Source organism: Molossus molossus, unplaced genomic scaffold (assembly GCF_014108415.1).
Source record: "Molossus molossus isolate mMolMol1 unplaced genomic scaffold, mMolMol1.p scaffold_m16_p_14, whole genome shotgun sequence".
NCBI classification, from domain to species: domain Eukaryota; kingdom Metazoa; phylum Chordata; class Mammalia; order Chiroptera; family Molossidae; genus Molossus; species Molossus molossus.
This window is the reverse complement of record NW_023425349.1, coordinates 64,959,718-64,969,872: the sequence shown is the minus strand read 5'-3', so window position 1 is coordinate 64,969,872 and position 10,155 is coordinate 64,959,718. Positions and strand designations below refer to the sequence as shown.

The following is a 10,155-nucleotide window of genomic DNA, read 5'->3' as shown; positions in this document are numbered from 1 at the left end:
TGTAAACATGGAAAGGTTGGTTACAAGAAAAGTTCCACAAACCTCTTGCTGGCACACCTCTCGAATTGTATTTATTTATTGGGAAGCCTCAAGTTTTCCTCGGCCTTGGTGAAGAGGGGCCCAATCACGAGGGCGGTTGATTTGTGCACAGAAATGGGATGTTGGATTTCTGCACAACACGCACTCGCTCCGGGTTCTGTGCGCGCTGCATCTACGTGAGGTCTCCGTAACCTCTTTCCCAAGTGAACTCTGATTTGACATAATGCAGCAGAGAATGGCACCAGTCACCAGGCTTGCATCAGAAATGCATTTTATTTGGATTCAATTCAGACTCTTAACCAACTGGTTCCCGTAAATGCAGCAGATGGGGGTGAGGCAAATGGGAGCGTGTGCAGCCTCACACCCGCATCCGCTCCTGCTTCTCGTGCAGAAGCCTTTCCCGAGTTAGTCGGTTAGTTAGTTAGCTAATGCGTTAGGCACATTCCAGCTGAAACTTTTAATTATAATTAACATACTGATCCTACCAATCCACCAAATCGAGGCATGAAAAACTACAGTTCAGCCAAGGCAAGTAGGTTCTTTCCTCAGCTTTCTCACTCCTGCTGATTAATGTGGTGGATGCTGCCAGAAGATGGTCCAATGGTTAATAAACCTGGCAAGGCTGTGGCCAGACCTTCTTTTCTAAAGGTCAATTAAAAATGCTAGTTGCACTGTAAACAGAATTCTCATAGAAGAATGCCAGGCAGTGCCCAGAGTGGTCTCCTTAATACAAAATATCAATTTGATTTTCCTCAGGAGATTCACTCTCCTTTTGCAATGCAAATATTTTCAAGTGTACTAAACACGTTTTAGCACCTCAACATAGGCACTAAAACTATTTGCATGCAAAATTACCCAGAGTAGGCAGACAGGCACAAGCTTATGCTAGCGCCATATGTGCTAAAGTATTTGAGCCAGGAAACAACCAGTATCTGGATGTTATTTACAATTTAAATTTAATTTTACATTATTATTCAAACAAGAGCTTATATATAAAGTCTCTATTAAAATTAATGCTTCACATGGAACAAAATTTTGCCTAAAATATGTTTAATAGGGTTGGGTTTTTGTTGTTGTTGTTCCAGCTACTTAAACCGCTCAGGAAGACAATGCAGCACCTTTGTTCCATGTCTTCCAACTCCACCTGCGTGAAGGGTTCATTTGTCCCTCTAACAGCTCCTCTTAGAAAGAGCAGCAACGTTGATGTTGATTGAGAGGTCCAGACATCCGTACAAAACAAAGACGGAGACCGAGACATGGAAGAGCGTAGTGATTTGAGGAAATATACACTACCTGGAAATAACACACAACATTGTTCACATTCGGATAAAAAGCACTTTTATTTTCTTTCCCAGAAGCCCCGTTTGATGTTTGGTGAACGCAGGAAGTGACTTTGGTTTAGCATGTTGTTTGCAAATGGCAATGTGGCACACTGTCCCCAGAAAGCAGCCTTTTCTTCTGTATGCAGGAACCCAACCCAGAGTCTCTGTACTTCTGTGATGTGTTCCGTGTACCCGAACAAAGACACCTTCGACGTATGGGCAACGACTGGGTGGTGTGTTTGACAATCGTTTGTCAGCACACATCAAGAGAAGACACTGCTTTCTTCTTTATCTTGTCAAGTGACTTTCCATTTCAAGTTTAGTAAGATTTCCTGTCTTTAAATATCATTGGTTTCAATGTGTAATAGTTTGTTTTTAGGTTCATCTTAGGGAGAAATTTCAGATGAATCAGAATGATGATTTGTAAGTCTCTTCAACCTTCCTCTTACTGGAGAGTAGATCAGTGGATTTTCAGGGACCCCTGGAGAAGTGATACTATCTGAGTAGTCGCTTCCCCGGCGCTCTGTCCGGGTATTTGCCGATTATTGCAACTGCTGTTCACATGCTGTTGCATATTAGTGTCTATTGAGATAAAGATTCTTAGTGAGGCTTTTGGAAATCATTCCATAGTAATCCCCTTTAACTAAAATTAAAGTACAAGAGGAAAAGTACCTTTTAAATACTAGACTGAGAAGCAAGTTCTTAAAAACCCACATCTATAATAATACATTTGGGGAGGAAGGAATATAAGAAAAATCAACATATGATATTTTATCATAAGGACAGCATTAAATATACCCAAAATCTTAACTACAGGGAATTCTTCCCCCTAAAGATACTTTAATTTATTATAAACCTAGCATATATAATTTTCCTTTGAAATCTCTAAGTATTATTCTGAGTCAAATTTCTCTTTTCTTTTCTTTATTTTTCTTTTCTCTTCTCTGTCTTTCCCCCCCCCCCCCCCCAAGAGCAGGAGGAAGAAATTGCTTTCTTTCTTGACTTACAACCCGTCTTAGAAATGTTGAATCATTGCCTAGGTGCATGAACTCAGTTTTGAGCAGATTTAATTTATAGCAGCCAACATTTCTATAACATAAGCTCTCTAAAAGAGGCCCACAGAAGAACCAGAAATCTGTGGTTGTGTAGAAAGTTTAACGGGAATGGAAAATCTCCACGTTTACACATCTATCCTTGCATATTAATATCATTACATTTAAACGGTGGTTTGATTTCAAACATTGAATTAATTAAGGAGGGAACTTCCAGGTCGAGTTATAATGTCAAATCAAATGCCAACAGCTCCTTCTACTGGCTACTAGCAGAAAATATTTGGTCTCAATCAATGAAAAAAAAAATTACTGTTTATTTAAGAAGCATCTTCATCAAATTATAAATTTTGAAAAACATCTCAGCTTGTTGGGAAACTTAAAAGATGTTTACTTGCAGTGATAGAAAGAAAAATACTAAAAATTTATAGAAATAGAAGTTGATAGTCATATGAATTTTCTACCACTAATGATTCCTGCCTCCAATGACATCTGGTCATTCTCTTGCCCAGCACTCTCTCTTATATAGAGTTTTGTTTAAAATATAATCAAGGTTAGGATTATGATTATGTTTCCTCAAATAGAACACAAATATTAAATTTATCTTCTGGAAGTTGAGAAATCAATAGAAGAATTAATTAAATTTTTCAGAATACCTCTTTGTCTCTTGTCGAGTTCTGAAAAAGAAAATGAGAGGGCTACAGCCGGGGCTGGGCGGGGACCTGGCCTGTCTGCAGAGGGCTGTGGGCGGGTCCTGGCTTCTGGGCCCAGCCACCCATGATCATGGGGGAGGTGGACAACGGCATCATGGAGGAGACACTCGAGCTCAAGTTTGAGAACCTGGCCATAGCAAATAAACCAGAAGCAGTAGAAGTAACACTTGCAGATTTTGATGAGGTCCCCTATCATATTTCAAATCCTGATGGAGAAGAAACAAAAGTGATAGTATTTCTTCAATATTCTTCAGGGAAATTTGGGCACATGGTGTGAATGAGTTACTAAAGAGAGTGTATGGAGTTTCTCGGTAAATCCAGAATCAGGATACAATGTCTCTTTGCTAGATGACCTTGAAAATCTGCCTGCATCTAAGGATCCCATTGTGCATCAGGCTGGCATGTTGAAACAAAATTGTTTTGCCTGTGTCTTTGAGAAACACTTCCAGTTTCAAGAAGAGGGCAAGGAAGGAGAGAACAGGGCAGTTATCCATTATAGGGATGACACCATGTATGCAGAGTCTCAAAAGGACAGAGTCAGAGTAGTCTTCAGCACGGTGTTTAAGGATTAAGACAATGTGATCATTGGAAAAGTGTTCATGCAGGAGTTCAAAGAAGGACACAGAGCCAACCCCCCAGGGAACCTCCTCTCTGGAGCTGAAAGATGCCGATGCTGTGGTGGGTGACAGCATTGGCTAGATTACCTTGGTGCTGTTCCCTCGCCACACCAACGCCAGTGCTCCACACAGCACCATCCACCAGATCCACATGTTCCTGGACCACCTGCACCACCACAGCAGGCGGGCTAAGGCCTATAGTCAGGTGCCTATGCGGGCTCAAACATCGGTCTTCCTCAAGGTGCTGACTCGTGCACACCCAGATGATAAGAAGAAAGAAATGGAAATAATCACAGAGAAGATACTTTCATCCCATTAACCCTTGGGAACCAGAAGAGGAAGCAGCTGCCAACTGAGGCTGAAGCACTTGCTGCTAGATGACTGTAAATTTTAATGTTGCCCCTCTTCACCTTAAGGGATCCTCCATCTTGGTTCCATTTTCTACACATTTGGAAAATAATATGCAGAAATGAGCTGGGCTTGCAAGGATTTCATAGTTCCCAAGAATTAAAGGAAAAAAAAAAAAAAAAGAAGAAATCCACTTGGTCAGTTTTATTTCTTCTCTTTACCTTCCCTCCCTCACTCCCCTTCCCTCACTCTCTCTCCAGGCTGTTTGGCTTTGCATTAGGTTACCCGTAATGAGTTGCAGGAGAATGCGGTCTTAACTTGGTTTCTCCTAAGTATTTGAGTTCAAAACACCTGAATCTAAAGAAATACATTTGGGGTCATTAATAAAAAATAAAAATAAAAATAAAAACTTTCTATCTTAAAAAAAATAAAAAATTAATTAAAAGAAAAAATATATTTTATTGTTATTTCAATGAGGATAGATAAATTTTAACTTTTATAATCCTAGTTTGGAAGGAAAGAATGCTGGCTTCTTTTATTTAAATTCTAACATTTGATGGGACAAGTAGTTTAATTAATTAGGGCAATACAAGTAAAAGGTGTAATAAAACATTTTCTTCTCAACTCCTTGCCTTATCCTCCGTGGAGACTACTGTCCTCCACCATCTGAAACGATCCATCTATTTGGTTTTACTCATTTAGAGCTGCCTTTGCCTCAAATTCCCCCCAGCTCTTGACAACTCTTGGCCTCATTTCCATCCAGTCATATTCCCTGAACATAAATGGAAAGTGTAATAGCACACTCAGAAGTTTTCAAGTCTCACTCATTTCAACAAGTGAGACCTGACAGGGTTGATGTGACAGGCTCATGTGACAGGTTTCAGGGTTTTGACATGAACGCACTGTGAAGAAAAGCCTGTCTTCTTCAGAAAGGACAGAGTACAGAACTGTGGAGATGTCAGCATCCATTCTATGGATGTGTCTTAGCAGCGTGGTCCCCCACACTCCCACCGCCTTACCATAGGAACTTGGAAAACCAACTTGTAGTTTACCAAGGTAGAATAATTCTTTAACTCTTCCTTGTTCCACAGCTGACCCCCAAACCCCCTCACCACACACACACACACACACACACACACACACACACACATACACACACACACACACACTGCCACAATGTATGTGTATCTTTCATCTTTGCAAAGTGAACCATTTCTGGTCAAAGAACCATCCTACATCTTACACTTGACATCTTAATTTTGGAAGTCACACTTACTTCATGAAGCATTTATAATGGGTGTCAAAGCCACAGGAAATCTTTCTAGGACAAGTTCTTTGTTAAATTATAGCATTATTGTTGAATTACAGTGCATACTGACATTCCACTTTTTAAGGGATTTTTATTATTTCACTAATTCTCTTGGAACACTAATTTTCTTTCAGAAATTGAATTTTTGAAACATTAAGTTTAAAAAATGGTTTGAGTCAGCCAAGTCTCCTAGATTCAAAACCTCAACTCTGTCATTTATGAACTGTGGGACCTAAGGCAAGTCACTTCAACTCAGTAAACCTCAATTTCCTCATTTGTAAAAAGGGAATAATAATCCATCTCTGCCTCACTGGGCGGTTTTCTGTGGTTGCCATGAAATAATATTGGTAACATGCTGTAGCAGAATGCCTGGCATAGGACTAACAACCAATGCTGCTATTGTTGTTTCATAAACAATTTTTATGTGAATGAAACAGTATAATTTTATTTTATTTCCTGAAAAAAAAAAATGTCATCATTGTCATCCAAGGGAGCTCTAAATACTGATGGCTTTGATTAGAAAACTGAGAGGTAAATATTACCTGAAACAAGGCATGCTTCTTACTTGAGAAAGAGCAGCAGAGGTCTTCCCTGTGCTGGGAGAGGTATTGCTTGCCGTAGGACAGCAAGTTAGAACCTGGAAGCAGAAAATAAAGTTGTCCTTCCTGGGACATCTGGAGACAATGTGTCAACACCAGATTGTAAATCATTGGGAGTATTGGTTGAGAATCCAGGTTCTAGAAGTGGATTGATTTTTTTCCAGTCCTACCTCTGGTTCCTTCTATGTGTGACCTTAGGCCTGGTCCTCACTTTCTGTGAGCTTCACTTTCCTGTTCTGCGAAATGAGGATATCGTCTAACTCACAGAGAATGTGTGGTCATGGATTATTATAAAATGTCCTGCGTGATCTGGCTCCTTCCTTCCTCTGCAGCAGCCAAACCGGCCTTCTCGAAGTCTGGGACCCTCGTTCTTGCCGTGTTCCCTCATGCTATGTTATCTGTTTCATGCCCGTTCCTTCATTACATCTAAGTTCAGTCATCACTTCCTTGTGGAAACCATCCTTGATCCCGCCGAGTAGGCCAGATTCTCTCTATGCGTTCTTCAGCTGCCTTAGAGGTCGCCTTCACTCGGGCACTTAGCACAGATTGCATTTGGCTGACTGTTTCCCCACCAGACTACGAGCCACCTAAGGGCAGAGCGTGTCTGTTCACCGCTACGCTCCCCTTGCCTGACAAAGAAAAGGTACCTAACAATCGTCTGTTGAAGAAATAAACAGAAATCCAAACATAAAAGGTACTTGGAAAATGGTAATTATTACTATAAACTCTTAGTTTCAGAGGGATCTTAGAGGTCCTCTAAAGGTTAGTCCAAACCTCTTTTCCTTCAGTAGGACTCCAGCAGGTTCACACCCTGTTAAGATCAGTGAGCAAAGAATCATGACTTCAAAATCAATGATGCCTATTAAAATCTCCGCTTATTATCCGCTGACATCCACGTTTCCCCTAAATTGCACTCCCTATTATAATTAAAACAATGTCTCAGCTACAAAGAGCTCTGAGTGCAATGACAGTAACTCTTCATGGACTCCAGGAAGGGATTTTGTACAGTGATGGGACTGAAAACTATTTCCTGTGGGAGGAGAATCCTGCTGGATTTCCGTGCTAGCTTTACCTACTGTGAGATGCTGTGCGTATTTGTGGGGCTGGGAGGTCCCAGAGTTGCATTTTCAGATGTTTGTTAGCCTCTATCTGTGTATTTACCCCAATATCCACCCCCTTTAATTTCAGTCGTGGGGTTGAAGGGGTGATAATGCCTGGGAAATATTTTAATGCCATAATAAAAGTCACTGGACGTGTGGCAACACAAGAAAGAAAAGGTAGTGGTAAAACTGTAGAAATATTTAAAATTTTTTTCCACTCATTAAAAAGAATTAAAAAAAAAAAAAACCCATGGAGACTTGAAGTGGCAGGAAATGCTGCCACTTTATTGCCTTTTTAGTCAAATGCCTTTACAGGCCTGTCCCTTTAACCTATATTACTAATATTGATCCCTCAGGGCCTCACACAGTTTCTACCTCCTCCCTGTTCCGACTACCCCAGGACACGCTGACCTTTTTGGAATTCCCGTTGCGCAGGCTCTACTGTTTCGGTAATTGTTTCTGATGTTTATTTTTCTCTCTCAGCTACCTTGGGAGGTACAGACCGGAGACAGGGAAGGTTCCTTTCAGGAGGGCGGGGTAAGAAAAATAGTGACTTTGGAACACACCTGGGTTTTGGAACTTCAAGTCTTGGTTGGAGTCCCATTTCTTAACCCTTACTAATGACGAAAAGCTCGGCCAGCATCTCGACCTTATCTTACCTGATTATGGTTAGTGTTAAAATGTGGTCAACTAGCAGCCATTTCTCTTTTTACCCTTCCCTTCACTGGTTGGAAATTTATTAGAGTTTGTTTCAATACATTTGTATAAAGCTTTTGTATTTGTGTTTCTATTTTCTGATTAGGAAACCAATAAATTCTTTTAGAAAATGTAAACAATTCAGCAAAGTATAGAAGAAGAAAATGCAATTAGCAGTTGCCATACTTGAGGGATTACGGTGAGCAGTGGCTGTGCTGTTGCTTTTCTGCTTATATTAACCCTTTGCATCTGGGCAGCGACCCAGGAGGTAGCTAGCAGTAGCATTCCCATGCACTGTGACACAGAAAGGCAGCGGGTGCTTATGGGAACACAGTCAGCGATGGACTTGGAAATCAAATCCAGTTGTTCAATTCATAGAATAGCCACCAGGATAGAGTAGTTCCCTAAATTATCCAGAAATCAACCACGTCCCATCACAGAGGCAAAGAAATTCATGCTATGAATATATTGTGGATTCAATTATAGTTTCTTCCAATTTTATGCTCTCACACACACAGCTGTGCAGTATTTTTAAAATCAAAATTGGGATATATATATCTATAGATATAGATATAGATATAGATATACACACACACACACACAGATTTTTTGGTCACTAACATTATATTTTTTGTACTTTAATGGTATAAAAATTCCTTGTATATATGCTTTTAGCAGTGACTACATATGTGTTTTTCCCCTCATTGAACCATTATTCTCTTGTTGGACTTTCAAGTGATTCCCAGTCCTTAGTATATAATTCCCCCCCAGGTTAAATTTACCACAAATTAGAATTATGCACATTATAATCTTCAATATGCAAATTAGTTATCATAGTAAGGAGATAATTATATAAAATCCCAGATGTACCATTTTTTTATTCAGACCTTGTAAGAAAAAGGTTTTTCTAATCATCCTCCAGTCTATTCCATCATATCACCCTATTTTTGAATAATGTGAAAAAAAAAAAAAGACAACCCAGTTAATGTAATTCTGCCTACTTAACCAAAATGCACTGCCAAAGTGCCTATAGGTCAAGAATGAACCTCCCTGCCCTGGCCAGGTAGCTCAGTTGGTTAGAGCCTTGTCCTCATACACCAAGGCTGTGGGGTTGATCCCTGGTCAAGGCACATTTGAGAATCAACCAATGAATGTGTAAATAAGTGGAACAAATCAATGTTTCTCTCTCCTCTCTCTCTCTCTCTCTCTCTCTCTCTCTCTCTCTCTCTCTGTCTCACCCCCCTCTCTCTAAAAATATCAATTAAAGAAATTTCAAAAAGAATGAATCCTCTGTATCACTTTAAGAAGTTTGGTCGCTAGTCTAAGAACGGCAATGTGGTGGGGCAGAGAAGAGCTGGAGCTGCAGATGAAAGGTCTGAAATTCTAATCAGTCACTACTTATTACCGTGAGTATATTTTGAGCAAGGAAATTGATCTTTGTAAGACTCAGTTTTCTTAATGTAAATTATAATAGCAATATTTTCTCTACTGTTTTATAGGGTGGTGATAAGAATTAAATGCTAGAATATTTTGCACAAGCTACATTCATTATTATTATTAACTAGAATGGTCTAAACAACTATATTCCTACTCAGAAAAAAAATCACAGAAAATTATGCACCCTTTCCAATGCATAGAAATGTCTGCAAAATTCAAAGAGACTCTATTGGTTTTGGAAAAAATATTAAAGGACCATTTTGTCTTATGAAAGAGAAGAATAATCAAGAATTAAAATTTATTTTAATTTTAATTATGCATTTCTAAATATACTTGACTTTTCTCTCTCTCTCTCTCATTGATTTCTATTGGAAACTTAAAACTGTTTCTGTATTTCTAATCATCTCTACTTTGCCTTTTCTTGGGTTCATAACACAAAGCCTCCTGCCCTTTAGAATACAAAATAGACAAAAATTAACCAAAGTTCCTCCTTTGATGTACCCCTAGGTTCATAGCAACAGTATTTACAATTGCTAAGATCTAGAAAGAGCCCAAGTGTCCATCAATAGATGAATGGATAAAAAGCTGTGGTACATATACACAATAGAACACTATGCAGCTGTAAGAAAGAAAGATCTTCTATCTTTTGAGATGACATGGAGGGATCAGGAGAGTATTATGCTAAGCAAAATAAGTCTATCAGAGAAAGACAAATATTACATGATCTCACTTATTTGTGGGCTATAATGAACAAAACAAGCTGATGTGCAAAACAGACCCAGAGACATAGAAGTAGGGTTCAGACTGACAACCCTCAGAGGAGGTAGGTGCGGGGGAGGAAAGAGATAAACCACAGAACTTGTATATGCGTGTGTGCATAACCAACAGACATAGACCACAGAACTGTGAGGGTGTGGCGGGGGGCA

General features: G+C 39.6%; 1 pseudogene; it reads left to right on the top strand.

Annotated features, from left to right (window-relative positions):
- The first annotated feature begins 3,187 nt into the window (after window positions 1–3,187).
- On the top strand, window positions 3,188–4,059 carry LOC118629321 (annotated as a pseudogene).
- The last annotated feature ends 6,096 nt before the right edge of the window (window positions 4,060–10,155 follow it).